Consider the following 19345-nt stretch of genomic DNA (forward strand, 5'->3'; position numbering starts at 1 on the left):
AGCTTCTGTGGATGGAGAATGATAAGCCACTGGAAGCAGAGTGAAGCTATCATGAATGTAGGGGGCTTACCAGCTAGGTGAAATGTCTGCATTTAGGACGTTGTTTATCAAGAAGTAATTTGGAATTCAATGCTTTATACTTTGCTCTAGTTTTCTTTAACCATTGGTGATCAAAGTAGTATTACTTGCTTTAGAGCGGCATGGTGGCGCAGTGGTAGAGTTGCTGCCTTACAGCGCCAGAGACCCGGGTTCAATCCTGACTACGGAGTTTGTACGTTCACCCCGTGACTGTGTGGGTTTTCCCCGAGAAGCTCTGGTTTCCTCCCACACCCCAAAGACGTACAGGTTTGTAGGTTTTGGTAAAATGCCTCTAGATTGTAGGATCGTGCTAGTGTACGGGGATCGCCGGTTGGCGTGAACTCGGTGGGCCGAAGGGCCTGTTTCTGCACTGTATCTCTAAACTAAACTAAACTAAATTAAACTGCTATGATTAAATGGCTTCAATATGAGTGTTGGATAGGAGCAAGAATGCATCGTCCAAAGGGAAATCTGCATTTATGTAGCATCTCTTATAATCTCAGGACGGCCTAACAGGAGGCACAGAAGCCAATCTTCATCACTCATTTTGCACAGGCAGCAATGATTTGATATTCTCCTCCAGTGATGCTAGTTGAGAGATAAGCACCGACAAATGGGGCTGGGAATAACTGCTTCCGGTTCACTTTGAAACACAGCTATCGAGTCTTCTGAGAGAATCAACAAGGCCTCCATTTAATGTTTCACCCAAACAGCAGAAGCATCTCCAGCACAGCTCTCGCTCTTTACCGAGGTGGAGAGACAGCAAAAAGGCTGTGGAAGATAGGCACAAAAAGCTGGAGTACCTCTGGAGTACCTCCAGAGGCAGCATCTCTGGAGAAAAGGAATAGATGACGTCTCGGGTCTATCGAAGGGTCTTGACCCGAAACGTCACTCGTTCCTTTTCTCCAGAGATGCTGCCTGACCCGCTGAGTTACTCCAGCTTTTTGTGTCTATCTTCGGTTTAAACCAGCATCTGCAGTTCTTTCCTGCACATAGAGTCCCTGGAGCGGGATTTCAACCCACAACCTACCAACTCAAACACAAGATTGCAACCAATTGAGTTTAGAGATACAGTTGAAAGATAGGTTAGAGATATAGCATGGAAACAGGCCCTTCGACCCATCGAGTCCTCGCCGACCATTCATCACCTGTTCACACTAGTTTTTAGACTTTTTTTAGAAATACAATGTGGAAACAGATCTTCGGCCCATCGAGTCCACGACGACCAGCAATCACCCATACACTAACCCTATCCTACACCCATTTATAATTTTTACCAAAGCCAATGAACCTATAAACCTGTATTTCTATGGGATGTGGGAGGAAACTGGAGCACCGGGAGGAGAACCACGTGGTCACAGGGAGAACGTGCAAACTCTGCACAGACAGCACCTAAGGTCAGGATCAAGCCTGGTCCTCTGGTGTTGTGAGGCAGTGACTATCAGCTGCACCACTGTGCCGCAGTTGAATAGCTCCTGATATTCACTTTAATATTTCAACTGCAGGCTTCATCATTGCATTAAGGTTTATTTAACCCGTGACTTTCAAACAAAAGACCTTTGTCCTCAGTGGCTTGCTTGCTTGTTTCACAGGCCAGAGAATTGTAGACACATAGAGCATGGAGATTGGATCAGTATGAAGAAGCACCCCAACCCAAAATTTTGCCTATCCAGTCCCTTCACAAATGCTGCCTGACCCGCTGAGATACTCCAGCTTCTTGTGTTTTATTCTTGGAAGCAAGCTCTTTGTTCCACCCAGTCAATGGGTACCATTATGTAACCAATTTCATGAATCCCAATTTATTCTCCCCACATCCATCCCCATATGATGCAACTCAATGTGAAGTTTGAACAAATCCCAAATCAACCCAATTCCATTTGTTATATTAGCTTCATACATTCCCACGGTGAATATAAATGTAAGTTCCGTCCCTTTGGCTGTAAGTCTGGATGTAAACTGGATTCAGATTTCCCCCAATAGCTTAAATGGCATTGGGCACGGAGGTAGAGTTGCTGCCTTACAGAGCCAGAGACCCGGGTTCAAACCCGACTATGGGTGCAGTAAGGAGTTTGGACGTTCTCCCCGTGACCTGCGTAGGCTTTTCCTGGGTACTCCGGTTTCCTCCCACACCCCAAAGACATGTAGGTTGTAGATTAATGAATGAATAAATGAACGAATGAATGAATAAATTTATTGGCCAAGGAATGTGCCCTGGTGCTCCGCTCACAAATGACAACACAAACATACAGTTAACAATTAAGAATAAAGCATAACCACATCAAAACAATAAGGATATACCATTACGGTCTAAACACGTGGGTGAAAATATACCAGAGCAAAAAAGAGACTGCAGACTTTGGTTATTAAGTAGAACTATCACTCGTGGAAAAAAAGCTGTTTTTATGTCTGGCTGTGGCTGCTTTGACAGTCCGGAGTCGCCTTCCAGAGGGAAGTGCTTCGAAAAGTTTGTGGCCAGGGTGAGAGGGGTCAGAGATGATCTTGCCCGCTCGCTTCCTTGCCCTTGCAGTGTACAGTTCGTCAATGGGGGAAGATGCAGCCAACAACCTCCTCAGCCGTGCGAACGATCCGTTGCAGCCTCCGGATGTTGTGCTTGGGAGTTATTTAGCTTTGGTAAAATTATAAATTGTCCCTAGTGTGTAGGATAGTGTTAGTGTATGGGGATCGCAGGTTGGTGTGGACTCGGTGGGCTGAAGGGCCCCATTTCCGTGTTGTATCGCCAAACTGAGTTTGAGTTTGAGTTTAGTTTGTCATCACATGTACCGAGGTACAGTGAAAAGCTTGTGTTGTGTGCTAACCAGTCAGCGGAAAGGCAATACATGATTACAATCGAGCCTTCCACAGATGTACAGATTGTACAGATACATGATACAGGGAATAACGTGAATAACGTTTAGTGCAAGATAAAGCCAGTAAAGTCCGATCAAAGATAGTCCGAGGGTCTCCAATGAGGTATATAGTAGTTTACCTCATTGGAGACCAAACTAAACTAAACTAAACTAAAGGGACTGAACTTATCATCATATCCACTGCTGGAATGGATAAAGCCAAAATGATGAACTTAACTGTGATGATTTGGGATCTGAGCAAACCTCACGCTATGTTGCAGCACCTAATATGAGGAAGAATGGAGCTTAATCCACTGAGATAGTTAGTACTCAGATAAATACAGAATGTCTCGGCTGAAAGTGAAATTAAATTGTTCCATAGCTCTCATGCAAATACAATTGCTGCAGCGCACTGGATATTTTATTGAGGGAGCTGATTTCATTTATGATGTTCCTCTCAGCAGGAAGGTTGAATCTCATTTCTACTTACCACCTGTGTCTCTTCCCCAGTACATGCTGAAAAAAGTGATTTTCTCAGAATCAATTACATTTTGTGTTGACACCAGATAAGAACGTTATGGTGGAATATCGTTTTAGGATTGGTAATGTAGCAGGTCTAGACATGATCCGGGGAACAACATGGTTCAAACTCCATCTTAAAAAGTTGCTTTCAGTTAATTAAATAAATTCTAGAATTAAAATAAAGCTATTCAGTAACAAACAATGAGCAAGATTAGGGCGGCAATGAGGCATGGTGGTAGAGTTGCTGCCTTACAGCACCAGAGACCCAGGTTCAATCGTGACCACAGGCGTGTCTGAACGTAGTTTGTACGTTCTCCCTGTGATCACGTGGGTTTTCTCCAGGTGCTCCGGTTTCCTCCTACACTCCAAAGTCGTGCAGGTTTGTAGGTTAATTGGCTGCTATAAATTGATCCCAGAGAGTAGGATAGAACTAACCTACGGCGTGATCGACAAAGGGCCTGTTTTCACTCTGTATCTCTAAACTAAATTTACCTAAACCAGACTAAACTAAACTAAATTGACATAAAAACCATTCCGTTCATTAATGGCCTTTTGATAAGGAAATCTGCTGTCCTTGTCCAGTTGGTCTAGAGGGGACCTCAATTAATTAAATTAACATTTAATTGCCTGCACAAATGACCTGGCAAGCCAATCAGTTCAGGTGCTATTAGCGACAGAAGCTAAAACATTGCCGCCAGCAACGCGCAAATCCTGAGATTGAATAAATTCTGAGTTGATCTTGTGGTGGTTTCTGGAGGCTGTTTGCGGAACAGTGTTGCAGTTTTCGCAGAGATGCTATTTAGAAGAAAATTGATCCATAATCTACAAGCTTGTGGTTAATTATTGCCTTTGTTTTGAGCTGCTCTGCTAAACAACTTGAGAGGAGCCAGCATAACCTTCCCCAAACTCTATTTACTAATGGAAAAGTACCTTTCAAGTTTACTCAAATCACCAAGCAGATGATCTGAATATCAATCATTTGGCATAATACGAGGGACTACATGTACTATGTATACCTACAGTACACTGCATACAGAAAAGAGTAGGATGCAAAAGTGGGATAACATAGACCTAGTGTCAAAAGGTGATCCATTGTCATCTTGGAGTCGGTGGGCACAAGGGTCTGTTTCCATACTGTATCTCTAAAGGTCCTGAACCAAAACGTCACTCATCCATGTTCTCCAGAGATGCTGCCTGACCCTCTGAGTTACTCCAGCATTTATGTCCTTTTTTGTAGAGCAGCATCTGCAGTTCTTTGTTTCTACATTAAGTCATAGTCCTTTTATTTAAAAAATCATTCACTCTTCCCATGAACAAATATATCCATGTATTGAAATGAACTTTAAAAAGAAAATATTGCAAATTTTGGACAATGTTCAATCGAAATGAGAAGCTGCTGATTTAGTGGAAATTAGGAAAGCCATTCCTAATTAATTGGAGAGTTTTCAGAATGTCTAAAACACGTCTGTTCACTTTCCAGAGAATCTATTTAATACCTGTGCTTTTGGACAATAATAAGTAATTTTCCTTTTAAAATTAAAAATGATGATGAACAGATTGCTAAGATATGGATTTAAGGAACCAGTGGGAGGGTAAAGAGATTTTTTATTTCCTTGGCCAACTTGTAATGATTTGGGTTTTGCTGCAGAGAGAGATTTTCAGCAAGAACTATAAAAGAGGAAAGTTAATCCAGATCTGGAAAGGAAAGATAACAATGTCAGTTGTAAAGGGAGCGAGCAGGGGAGTGGGCCTGGAGGACCTGACACTAACAAAATGGGACAAATACCATTTTTTCTGTTCAGTAATATTCTACAATACTATAATTCAGTGAGATTAATGTTGCCGCTACCACCATTCTACGATCGAGCAATGTAATGAATCTGGCATCGGTTGCACCTGCAGGCTGGGTTGGCAGACAGTGACTAATGGGGGTGCCAGTGAGATCAATGCTGGGGCCGCAACTATTTGTAACCTATACTGATGAGTTGGATGAAGAGACGGCATGTGCTGATGATACTAAACGTAGCTGGATTAGCAGGTTGTGAGAAGGACACTTTAACACTGCAAGAAGGATGTGGACAGATTAGGTGAGCATGAACTTGACCCCTGGGATTACAATGTGAGGTTACCCATTTAAGTAATGATTTTCTTGTTCATTTGTCCTGTAATGTGGACAACCTCACATTGTAAGGACAAATGAGCAAGAAATTTATTATTTAAATGGTGCGAGTCTATAAAATGTTACACTACAAAGGTAGCTGGGTTGTAGGACATGGAAATGCGACATGTATTGTACGTGAGCCTTGATGTTAGGTTGTAGATACATCATCATCAGCGGTCACTCGAAGCGAGTATGACTGTCCTCTCCATGGAGGACGCCTGTGCGTGACTTTGTTTAACGTGGGGAGACTGGCGCACAGGCAGCCACCACACGGTCCTTGACGGATCTGGGTCAGGATCCAGTGGCATGGAATTCCAAGACGACCGGGGGCCCTTTTCTGCTGCAGCTTTCATCCGCCTTCCCAACCGTTGTGACGCTCCACTAAAATCAGCTATCATCCTCCGCCTGTTCCACTGTTGAGGTCTTGGTTGGATTGCTCTTTGTCAGGAGCCTCCCCCTTGACCTTACTGCCATGGGTGACCCTACCAGGAGTGTAGCTCCAGACGGCATCGCTCTTAGGATCGCAGGACCATATAAGCTTCTCCACCACGACAAGGTGACAATCCCCGGAGAACTACAAGGAACTGCAGATGCTGGTTAATACGCAACAGGACACAAACGTCACCTATCCATGTTCTCCGGAGATGCTGCCTGACCCGCTAAGTTTCTCCAGCATTTTATGTTCGTTTATGATGTTAGCCTGATTGACAAAGACCAGGCATGCAATCTACAAAGTTCACCTGCAGTCATTTGTCTAGTTTAGCAAGCTAAGTATGGAGAGGCAAGGAACTGCAGATGCTGGAATCTTCAGCCAAACACAAAGTGCTGGAGGAACACAGTAGATCAGGCAGCATCTGAAACATGAGGGTTGGTAATTGGAGGTACAGCAAGTAATTAGGAAGGCTAATGAAATATTGGTCTTTATTGAAAGTGGCATGAAATATGAAAGTACGAAAGTTTTCATCCAAATTTAAGGATGCTGGTGAGTGATACATGAAGAATCAAACACAGTTCAGTCCCCATATCTATGGAAGGATGTGCTTGCAAAGGAGGGAGTGCAGAGAAGGTTTGTGAGGTGGATCTATGGGGTGAAAGGGTTGCTTTTTAAAGTGATGAAACAACTTAGACTATACAGTGGGGTTCAGAAAAAAACACAGGTATTCTTCTTTAAACACAAAGTTTCTGAGGGTTATTGACAAGATGGGTGCTGGGCGATGTTTCCCTTCTAGGGGTATTTAGAATTAAAGGTCATAGTTCTGAACTAAGAGGGGTCACCCACTTAAGGTTGATATTAGGAGAAATTTCTTCTTCAGAGTGCCAGGACTCTGTAATTTTTTATTCCAGATAGCTGTGGAGATGAGATAACTGTATATATTCAAGGTAGGGGCGGCAAAGTGGCGCAGCGGTAGAGTTGCTGCCTTACAGTGCCAGAGACACGGGTTTGATTCTGGCTACGGGTGCTGTCTGTACGGAGTTTGTACGTTTGCTTAGGGTGCTCCAGTTTCATCCCACATTCCTAAGATGTAGAGGTTTGTAGGTTAATTGGCTTTGGTAAAATTGTAAATTGTCCAGTGTGGAGGATAGAGCTAATGTATGGGGTGATCACTGGTTGGCGTGGACTCAGTGGTCTGAACGGCCTGTTTCCACCCTGTATCTCTAAACTAAACTAATAGGAAGTGAACAGCAGCGGAAATCAAGGGATAAAGAAAGAGAGAGAGAGGGAGAGAGAGAGAGAGGGAGAGAGAGAGAGAGAGAGAGGGAGAGCGAGAGAGCTGAAAAGTGGTGTTAAGACCAAGAATGGATAAACCATTGAATGGTATAGCACAATTGAAGGGCTGACTGACCTATCCCTGCTTTACAACTCCATATATAGTGTGGCACTTGGTGTTGATATGTTGAAATCTAGTTTAACAAAATGGAACAATTCTTTATCCACTACGTACTGATGAGATTAAGTGGCATTAATGTAAATTCTTTTGTCATCTCCCAGCCTCTGTTTCATTGTCCAACTATCCATTTTTAATGCATTGCTAAGCCTCAGAGAGCTGTGTTGTTTCACTTGTTTAAAAAAAAATAATAATAATACATGGATGAATTTTCTTCCATATTTAAAAAGTAATGTCTTTTAGGGACAATATGGGACATTTTTCTTAAGGACTATTTATATTCATTCATCCATCTCATTGGTGGTGCAGCGGTAGAGTTGCTGCCTTACAGCGCCAGAGACCTGGACTTGATCCTGACTACGGGTGCTGTCTGTACGGAGTTTGTACCGTTCTCCCTGTGACCTCGGGTCACAGTTTTCTCCAGGTGCTCCTCCGATTTCCTCCCACACTTCAAAGACGTACAGGTTTGTAGGTTATTTGACTTCCATTGAATGGTAAATGACCCCTAATGCATAAGATAGTGCTAGTGTACGGTGTGATGACTGGTCGGTGCAGACCTCTTCGGCCGAAGGGCTTGTTTCCAAGCTGTATCTCTTAAGTCTAAAAGTCTAAAGAGACAGACAGGTATGTGATACGTTCTGCCCGTTCCTATCACCCTTGAGTTGTGTTACTAGTGGGTCATTTCATGGGCAGTTAGTGTTAACTACATTCCTCTGGTTTTTGAATAGTAATTTATATCAGGCCATACCAGGTTGAGTGGGCAGATTTAATTCCCCAAAGGAGATTATCGAACCAGTTGGGGTTTAACAATGATCTGTTCGTTTCATGGTCATCACACCCAACACTACATATGTATGCTAACTTTATACGACTGACTGAAATTTCACAGCTCTTGTGATGGATCCCAAACTTGAGACTTTCCTGAATGACATTCGAAATCAAGGAAACTTTGGTTCATAAAGAGCCATAGAGCCATGCAGCATGGAACAGGCCCTTCGGCCCGCCGAGTCCATGCCGACCATTGATCACACATTCACACTAATTCTACATTACCACATTTTCGCATCCGCTCACCACACATAAAGGGCAATTTACAGGGGATAATTAACTTACAAACCTGCACGTCTTTGGGATGTGGGAGGAAACCGGAGCACCCGAAGGAAGCCCAAGCGGTCACAGGGAGAACATGAAAACTCCACACTGACAGCACAGGAGGCCAGGATCAAACCCGGGTCTCCATCACTGTGAGGAAACAGTTCTACCCACTGTGCCACTGTGCTGCCCAATCGTGACTTGAAATATCAGTGTTCCTTCCTTATTTATGAGTCTAAATCCTGGAACTCAGAAGTGCAGAAGCTCCTTCATGGACTGAAGATGGACTGTTGCAAGTTAATTGAACTCAGCAGTTTCTTAACTTTCAATGAAATTACAAAATGTGCAGCTTTAAACTGTTCAGCTATGAGGAGCTCAAAGATGGTTTCAGGGTTCTTCACAGACTGAGTTTGGAATTTTCTGGAAACATTGAGCAAAGAGTCGTATGACACAATTCTAAGGGACAATATCTGTTGAGTAACAATTAATGTTCACAGCCAATATTTTCTGTACTCTACTGCCAAAGCATAATGTTAACATCATTGAACATTTAATATTTTGGATGGATTGTTCTTTTATCCTTTGCTTGATGACTGAATCAGTTGATATGCCAATATTTCTTCATGACTAAAACTTGGAAAGGGGCCATGAGTTTCACAAAGTCACTTGTAAAGATAAGGAACCACTTCCTGTCCATCATAATATCAACGCTCGAGGCAATTCCAACTACTCTTTGGGATGTATATCAAACTGTAAGGGGCGTCCATTCAATTAATGTCGAACTATACTTAAGTTAAAGTCACAGAGTCATAGAGTCGTACAGTGTGGAAACAGGCCCTTCGGCCCAACTTGCCCACGCCACCCAACATGCCCCACCTGCACTAGCCGTACCTGTGTACATTTGGCCTATATCCTTCTAAACCTCTCTATCCATGTACCTGTCCAAATGTCTTTTAAATGTTGTGATAGTACCCGGCTCAACTACCTCCTCTGGCAGCTCGTTCCATACACCCACCACCCTTTGTGTAAAAACGTTGTCCCTCAGGTTCTTATTAAATCTTTCCCCTCTCACCTTAAACCTTTGTCCCTATGTCCCTCACTTTGTTCCTTCACAATTTTGACTAAAGTCTGTTCACTGATACATTTTAATATTAGCTTGAATAACACCAGTTAATGCCATGTATTTCATTGTAAATGTATTACCACCAATGCCATCAACAGATTATCTGGATGTTATCAGTATTCTTCATGGAACTATTGTGTGCATGTTCCTAGCACTATGAAATATTCTGAAGTCATAAATGTTTATGGATAAAGGGACTTTATTTTTCTAATGTGTATCAGCTACAAGGAGAGAATGGACAAACTTGGATTGTTTTCTCTAGAATGCCAGAGGTCGAGGACTACCTGATAGAAAATTATGAGATGCATAGATAGGGTAGACAGTCAGAACCTTTGTCCCAGGGTGGAAATAATAAAGATTATAGGAAATAGCTTTATTTACAATAAGATGGGCAAATTTTACAGCAGATGTATGGGACAAGTATTTAACACAGAGGGTGGTGGGGGCCCGGAATATATAGGATATAGATGGATTGAATTGGATTGAATTGAATTGAATTGAATAAATTTTATTAACGGAATGAATACATACAAGGAATTTGCTTTGGTGACATACAGTAAACAATTAAGAATAAAACATAAAACATTAAAACATTAAGAATTAAACATTATAGTTTAAACATGTGAAGATTGAAATAAAAATACCAGAGCAAAAGGAGGCTGCAGACTTTTGGTTGTTGAGTAGAGCACTTTTGGTTAGATATGTAGGGAGTGGAGAGAGAGATATGGATCACCTGCAGGCAGATGAGATTAGTTTACCTTGGCATCATGTTCAGCACAGACATTAGGGGCTGAAGAGCTTTTTCTATGTACAAAAATGAAGACAATACCAGTTCTGCATGGTGTGTATTCTCCATGCAACTGTCAGCAGGTACAGCACTCCTATTTGAGCATGAGTATTACATGGATAGGACAGATTTAGAGTGATATGGACCAAGCGCAGGCAGGTGGGACGAGTGTAGCTGGGACATGCTGGCCGGTGTGGGCAAGTTGGGCTGAAGGGCCTGTTTCCACTCTGTATCACTCTATGATTCTATGACTCTGTGAGCCCACTGTGTACCAATGTTGGACTCTTCACGGAGAAGTAACTTTATTCAGTTCATAGTGGAACTTCTGAGAATTTTCAAGAATATCAGAACACAGTCACCAAAATGGACAAAGCAAATCTACCTGTTTACAATAAGCATTTGTGTCAGTAAACTTAAGTTAATTTGCATGTTTAGAATTTCTGGAGTTAATTAAGTAGATTTTATGAACTGTTTTATAGTGGTTTAAAACTTCTTCATCAAATACCCAAAGCCTATTCTAAGCTGGGCAGCCCAGGTAAATGTTAAATTGACCACTGCGATCAGAATACATAACTGGGGGATAAATTGTAATTTCACCTCAATCGCTTATTTTTATTTCTACGGGTCAAAGTTTTGGACTCTCGCAAAATACAAAGTGATGGATGAACTCAACGGGTCAGGCAGCATCTGTGGAGGGAATGGAGCGCCGATGTTTCCGGTCGGGATCCTTCTTCCACCTCACTTTGATTGGAGTTGAAGCGATCAAACGCCATAATCTTTCCACTGATGCAGACGTTAACAATGCAAAATGCAGATGCAGTCATTTGTTTTTTACATTTGTCGCCTCAACCGTCTAGAACATTGGATGTAAATTCAATTGGTAATTCATTCATTCTCATTATCTTCTGAGTGGATATTGGGTTCGGAAATGACTGGGCAGTGCTGGCTAACATGATTGAATAGCCTATTAACTGACTAAATAAAGGAAAAGATAAAGTCCAGACACACAAGGAACTGCAGATGCTGGAATCATGAGCAGAGTAACTCAGCAGGTCAGGCAGGATCCATGGTGGGAATGGATAGGTGGCGTTTCATGTCGGGACCCTTCTTCTGACTGATTGTAATAGGGAGAAGTAACTGGGAGTTTCTGAAGGTTAGTTTGGTTCAGTTTAGTTTAGAGATACAGCACAAAAACAGACCCTTCAGCCCACCGAGTCCACTCTGACCAGCGATCCCTGTACACTAGCGCTATCCTACACACTCGGAACAATTTACAATTTTACCGAAGCCAATTAACCTACAAACCTGCTCGTCTTTGGAGTGTGGGAAGAAACCGGAGCACCCAGAAACAAACTATGTGGTCACATGGAGAATGTACAAACTCCGTACAGAAACATACAAACTCCGTACAGTTGCCCGACAACTTTTGAGCCATTCATTTTGCTTCATCCTTGGGGCAAATTGATATGAAAATATGCCAAGGAAGCAAAATGTATTGCCATACAGTTTTAACCTTTGGGAATTAAAGATTTTATTCTCAGACTATTTTCGAATTGAATGAATGAATGAATATATTACCTCCGGGAATGTCGGATGGAGTTTTGAAAGGAACATGTTTTGTATATATTTATTTCTTGAATAAAGTATTTTTTGATATATAAGAAAAAAAGGTTGGACAGACTTGGATTGTTTTCTCAGGAACGCCAGAGGTTGTAGTGAGACTTGATAGAAGGATATGAACCAATGAGAGGCATAGATCCAGTAGACAGTCAGAATCTGTTTCCCAGGATGGAAAAATCAAATACTAGAGGGCATAAAGGTGAGAGGGTTTAAAGGAGATGAGTTGGGCAAGTTTTTTACACAGAGGGTGATGAGTGCCCGGAACGAGCTGCCGATGGTGGTGGTTGAAGTAGATACATTAGTGGCATTTAAACGACTTTTGCGTCTGCATATGCAGAGAATGGAAGGATATGTGGGCAGCACAGTGGCACAACAGTAGAGTTGCTGCTTTAAAGCACCAGAGACCTGAGTTTGATTCTGACTGCGGGTCCTGTCTGTGCAGAGTTTGTATGTTCTCCCTGCGACCAAGTGAGTTTTCTCCGGGTGCTCCGATTTCCTCCAACACTCCAAAGACGTACAGGTTTGTAGATTAATTGGCTTCAGTGAAAATTGTAAAAATTGTCTCTAGTGTGTAGGATAGTGCTAGTATACGGGGTGATTATGGTCAGAGCGGACTCGGTGGGCCTGTTTCCGCGCTGTATCTCTAAAGTCCAAAGTCTAAAGTGTTCGGTGCAGGTAGATAAGTTATGGTTCTGGCATTATGTTAGGCATTATGCTATGGGCCAAATGACCTGCTTTTGCATTGTACTGTTCTATGTTCTGTATTTGAAACCAAGAGTTGCATTTAAAATCATTTGTAGTGTTTTACCCCAGCCGTGTTGATTGGGAGGAGCATTTTTTTAACAAGAAGTTATCCCATAACAGAGGCAACTCCTCCAGCCGATGACGTGATCATAAGCCGCACAACTTGTGTGTTGTCCTCCAGATAGTCGCTGTATACGACTATTCACTGCTCCTCTTTGGAACCTCCTCTTGTCGAGAGCAGTGGCTGACTCTCCCAAGTCAATGCTTCAGAGTACTGCCGCAGAGCCCATCCTAATAATCTAAACAGACTTCTGTCAGCAAGAGGGAACAAAAAACAAAATGTCAGGAAAAGATAGGCCTAAAAATACCTCCCAATATACTATTTGAAAATCGTTTTTTTATGTCATAGAGTCATAGACCCATACAGCCATAAAGCATGGAAGCAGGCCCTTTGGCCCTACTTACCCACGCCGACCAGCATGCCCCATTTACACGTCCTACCTGCCTATGTTTGGCCTATATTCCTCTAAACCAATCCTATCCATGCACATGTCTAAATGTCTATTTTTAAACATTGTGATAAAACCTGCCTCAGCTACCTCCTCCAGTAACTCGTTCCATATACCTACCAACCTCTGTGTAAAAAAGATTCCCCTCAGGTTCCTACTAAATCTTTCCCCCCCTCATCTTAAACCCATGCCCTCTGGTTCTTGATACCCCTACTCTGCAGAAAAAAACTCTTTGCATTTACCCCATCTATTCCTCTCATGATCTTATACACCTCTATAAGATCACCTCTCATCATCCTGCGCTCCAAGGAATACAGTCCCAGCCTGCTCAACCACTCCATGTAGCTCAGGCCCTCGAGTCCTGGCAACATCCTCATAAATCTTCTCTGCACCGTTTCCAGCTTAATGACTTTGTATATATTTCTGTGTGTCCATTGAAACTCTAACTAAATCCCTATAACATTTGAAATATTTTCAACAAATCCCAAACAGATAAGATGTTCAATCATACTGTTTATATTGGCTTTATGTTAGGAAAATTCATCCGATTTTAGAACGCTTACTTGTCTGAGCCGAATATATTATTATTATTTTTAATTTTGGCAATTCCATGAATTGATTTTCCTTAGATAATAATAATAATAAATTTTATTTGTCATATGTAGGTTGGCACAGGGTCAACGGTATAATGAAATGTATTTGACAAGACAACGGGACCTCAGCAGTAATATTCCAAGGATAAATAAGATACAAAATGACATTAGTAAGGTAAAAAGACAATATTAAAAATAGTTTACAAGACAATATTAAAAGTAATCAACATATATGATTTGAAATGTGTTAATGAGTTCAGAAGCCTGATGGTCTGATGGTAGAAACTGTTCTTAAGCCTGGTGGTACACGCAGCCATACTCCTGTATTGTCTGCCTGACGGTAACAATGAGAACAGCCTGTGTGCTGGGTGGTTGTGGTCCTTGATGATGCTGCGTGCCTTCCGCAGGCACCGCCGGTAGAAAATGTCCTGAATGGCTGGGAGACAGTTGCCAGTGATGTGCTGTGCCGTCTTCACCACTCTCTGTAGTGATTTGTGGCTGTGGGCAGAACAGTTCCCATACCAGACTTTAATGCAGCCCGTCAGGAGGCTCTCGATGGTGCATCTGTAGAAGTTTGTGAGGATGCTGGCGTTCATGCCAAACTTCCTCAGTCTTCTCAGGAAAAGGAGCCGCTGGTGGGCCTTCTTTGTTATTGTGTCCATGTGCAGTATCCAGGAAAGGTCCTCAGTGATGTGCACACCGAGGAACTTAAAGCTGCTGACCCTTTCAACCTCAGCATCACCGATGTGGATGGGGAGGTGTCCACTCCCCCGGTGTCTCCTGTAGTCCACGATCATCTCTTTAGTTTTGCTGACATTGAGAGAGGTTATTTTCCTGGCACCAGCTATTTAGTGCCTTTACCTCCTCTCTGTAGGCCATCTCATTGTTGTCTGTGATGAGGCCCAAGATGGTCGTGTTGTCAGCAAACCTTAGGATGCTGTTTGAGCTGTGCTTAGCAGTACAGTCATGTGTGAACAGGGAGTACAGGAGAGGACTGAGCACACAGCCCTGTGGTGTGCCTGTGTTGAGGATCAGTGAGGAAGAGGTGTGGCTGCCAATTCTCACCACCTAGGGCCATCCCGTCAGGAAATCGAACATCCATCCGCAGATGGAGGTCTTGTAAGATTTGAGAAGTTTTCCCTCATTTGAAAAGCAACACAATTCAACACAAAACCAAAGAGCGGCAGTTTGGACATTTTAAACGGGAGACTGGGGCTGATAGCGGAGAAAGGCTGCAGTCAGTTTACCAAAGGATGTCACAATCTGTGGGTCCTAAAATGGCTGCAGGACCTCGTGACCAGCCACAAAAGGTAAAAACCTTACATCCCAGTCTCTAGGTTTTCTGCAAAGCCATGGCCAGAACAAAGGATGGGTATTGGCCATGCAGAAACCTACGAAACCAGGTCGGAGTCCAGACACTGGGGCGCTGACATCAGCATACTCACAATGCCCCAAGCCGACCTAAACAGTTCATCTCAGTGAGGGGGTACAATAGCCCATAGAAAACTACCTGGTAGGTGATGGGAAACCAGTTAACACCCATCACCTCACAATGAAATCCCAATTTACACTGTCTGGCCATCCCCGGTATCCCCGAACATAAGCGCAGATCAGAAGAAAACCTCATACATATCTTTTTGAACAAAGAGATTCCAAGATCTGGCGGGAGATAGGACGGGTCAGAAACTGTATAACTGGCCACTACTTTTGGGTGAAAAAGTTAAGTCAAGTTAAGTCAACTCTAGAAGAAAACCTGCAAGGAACGCAAGCAGGCAAGAAAACGAATGCAGGAGGAAGAAAAGACAGGCAAGAAGAACGGATGCAAGAGAGAGGAACAGGCACGCAACTCGAGGAGAAATGCTGCAGCACGAACAGCCAGTAACCCCAGTAATAGCCCCATGGTGAGCATGCACCCAGATCTTGCATATCCTGGACATAGTTTAGTGTAGAGGGGAGGGTGGTTTGAATAAACGTGGGTGTGTAAAAGAGTGTGTGTTGGTCAATTTTGCGATGTGTCGTACGTTCCCCATCTTACAGTCGTGTATATGTCTTATGGAACTGTGTGTGTTTTATGATTCATAGTTATAAGTATTCGTGTGATTCGGTATGTGTTTTATAGACATGTATTATAGAACTATAAATATATTCATGGACAATAGTCCCAAATGCTGAATAAAAGCCTTTTCATTTAAACCCTGGTTTTGAAATCTGGTCTGGTTGAATTTTTTCTGCACTATAAGAGCTCCTGCATCTAAGCCCAGTGTCTAGAACCGTAAGGGGTGAGTGGGTCGAACCACTCACGGGGAACCAGTGTGCACGGCCTGGTCAAGGGATCAGAGCAAGGCACGGGGACCTTAGGTCGGGCGAAAGCTCGGCGCAGAAACCCCTTACAGTCTCCAGTCCAAGATCAAGGAGCTTGGCGACGAGTTTTGAGGGAATAATAGTGTTGAATGCCGAGCTGTAGTCAATAAAGAGCATTCTCACAGATGTATTTCCTTTGTTTAGGTGGGTGAGCGCAGTATGTATTGCCATGGCGATAGCATCGTCCGTGGCCCAGTTTGGTCTATATGCAAACTGAAGAGGGTCCAAGGTGTCAGGGAGAGTGGAGCAGATGTGAGTTTTGACGAGTCGCTCGAAGCACTTCATGATGACTGATGTCAGTGCGACAGGATGGTAGTCATTTAAACAGGAGGTTACTGGTTTCTTTGGAACAGGAACGATGATGGATGCTTTGAAGGAGGTGGGAACCACAGACTGACTCAGAGAGAGGGTGAAGATTCACTCTGATACAAAAGCAAAAATCTCAGCCAATATTGCTCAATAATTTGTTGCATTGGGTTTATTTTTGTTTTGGTTTAATTTAAAGATACAGCATGCAAACAGGCCCTTCAGCCCACCAAGTCCAGGTCGATCATCAATAGTTCTATGTTATCCCACTCTCTCACCCACTCCCTATCCGTTAAGGCTAATTTACAGAGTCCAATTAACCTACAAACCCGCACGTCTTTGAGATGTGTGAGAAAGACGGAGCACCCCGAAAAACCCCACCTGGTCACAGGGAGAATGTGCAAACTCTCCACAGTGATGCAGCTAGTAGAGCTGCTGCCTCACAGTGCCAGAGACCCTAGTTCAGTGCACATCTTGGTTGCTGTCTGAACCCGGGTCTCTGGTAGTGTGAGGCAGCAGCTTTACTAGCTGCACCACTGTGCCGCCCTGTTTTGGTTTGCCCTGTTTAGGGCAGTACTCAAATTCAGAGACTACTGGGGAAACAGTAAATTGGAAGTTTAGTCATAACTTGAGAAATCATCCCAAGTCGAAAATGTAGTATTACTCTACATTTAATACCATCAGCTTGCGAACAGCCTCTGCCTGTTTGGTACTGGTTTGAATCCATCGGAGCTAATTTTGCTGTTACCATGCCTCTACCCTAAATCAGATACTGCAAGACGCTTTGCCAACTAAACAAGCTAACTTTCTAATGGGTCTATTTCAATAACAAGTCTGAGATCATCTTAATTTGAAGCAGGTCTGTCGAGGTGTATTTATTGAAGCATCTCTGGCCTTTCATCTCTTACATGAACCAGCAATAATTGGCTTTGCATTCAACTGGACTGGCCCAGCATAAACTCGGGTTGAAACTAAGGTAGAGGCATGTCGGGTAATCTTCAGGGCAAGAGGAATCTCAAAGCAGATCACATTTGGTACAAGGATGTTGCCAGGACTCGAGGGCCTGAACTATAGGGAGCAGGTTAGGACTCTATTCCTTGTTCAGGAGGATGAGGGATGATGCTTGCGGAGGTGGACAAAATCATGAGAGGAATAGATTGGGTAAATGCACAGAATCTCTTGTCCAGAGTCGGGGAATCGAGAACCAGAGGACATAGGTTTAAAGTGAGGGGGAAAAGATTTAATATGAACCTGAGGGGTAAGTTTTTCACACAATAAATGGTAGGTATATGGAACGAGCTGCTGGAGGAGGTAGTTGAGGCACGGACTATCGCAATGTTTGAAAAACATTTTTACAGGTACCATGGATAGGACAGATTTAGAGGGATATGGGCCAAACGCAGGCAGATGGGACTTGTGTAAATGGGACATGTTAGTCAGTGTGGGCAAGTTGGGTCAAAGGATCTGTTTTCTCGCTGTATGATTCCATGACTATGACTCTAAGGAGAAAACATTTAAAGTTGTTTGTTCCTCACACAGTTGACTGATCTTCCACCTTGTAGCAAATCTGACTTAATTGGGAAGTGGATATTATCATCAAGGGAGATACAAGGAACTGCTGATCCCAGTTGCTAACCATTTTAACTTCCCTCCCATTCCCACACTGCCCTTTCTGTCCTGGGCCTCCTCCATTGCCAGAGTGAGGGCCCACTCACCGGAGGAACTGAACCTCATATATTACACTTGTTTAGTTTACAACCCAATGGACTGAACATTGAATTCTCCAATTTTAAGTAATATCCTGCCAACCCCTCTCCCTTTCTTCCCCACCCCCACTACCTGGTGCGCACCCATTTCTCCTCCCACTATCCTGCCTCTTCCCCCTCCCCCCCCCCTCTGGCTTTACACTTTCTCTTCTCTCTTTGTCTGACACTCTTTTGTCTCCATTACTTCTCTAACCTTTGTCACTTACTCCACTCATTTGCCAATCCCCCTCACCTGTATCCACCTATCACCTGCCAGACTTTGCCTCGCCCCCACCTCTCTTTTCAAGCTTTCACCCTTTACTATAATCAGATGGATGTAGGGTTCGTGACTCGAAATATTGCCTGTCCATTTCCCTCCATAAGGCGGTGCCGTGGTGCAGTGATAGGGTTGCTGCCTCACAGCGCCAGAGACCTGGGTTCAATCCTGACTAACAGGTGATTGTCTGTACAGAGTTTGTACCGTGACCTGCGTGGGTTTTCTCTGGGAGCTCCGGTTTCCTCCCACACTCCAAAGATGTACAGGTTTGTAGGTTACTTGGTTTTGTACAATTGTAAATTGTCGCTAGTGTGTGTAGGATTGTGTTAGTGTGCAAGGATCGCTGGTCAGCGTGGACTCGGTGGGCACAAGGGCCTGTTTCCACGCTGTATCTTTAAACTAATATAAATTAAAAAGATGTTGCTTGGCCCACTGAGTTAATCCAGCACCTTGTCATAGAGTCATAGAGTCCTACAGCACAGAAAGAGGCCCTTCAGCCCATCGTGTCCGCGCCGCCCGTTACCAAACACAGTCTAATTTTAATCCCATTTTCCCGCATTTGGACCGTAGCCCTGAATGTTGTAACATTTCAAGTGCCCATCCAAATGCCTCTTAAACGTTGTGAGTGTTCCCGCCTCCACCACCACCCCAGGCAGTGAGTTCCAGACTCCAACCACCCTCTGGGTGAAAAAGTT

Source organism: Rhinoraja longicauda, chromosome 16 (assembly GCF_053455715.1).
Source record: "Rhinoraja longicauda isolate Sanriku21f chromosome 16, sRhiLon1.1, whole genome shotgun sequence".
Taxonomy (NCBI): domain Eukaryota; kingdom Metazoa; phylum Chordata; class Chondrichthyes; order Rajiformes; family Arhynchobatidae; genus Rhinoraja; species Rhinoraja longicauda.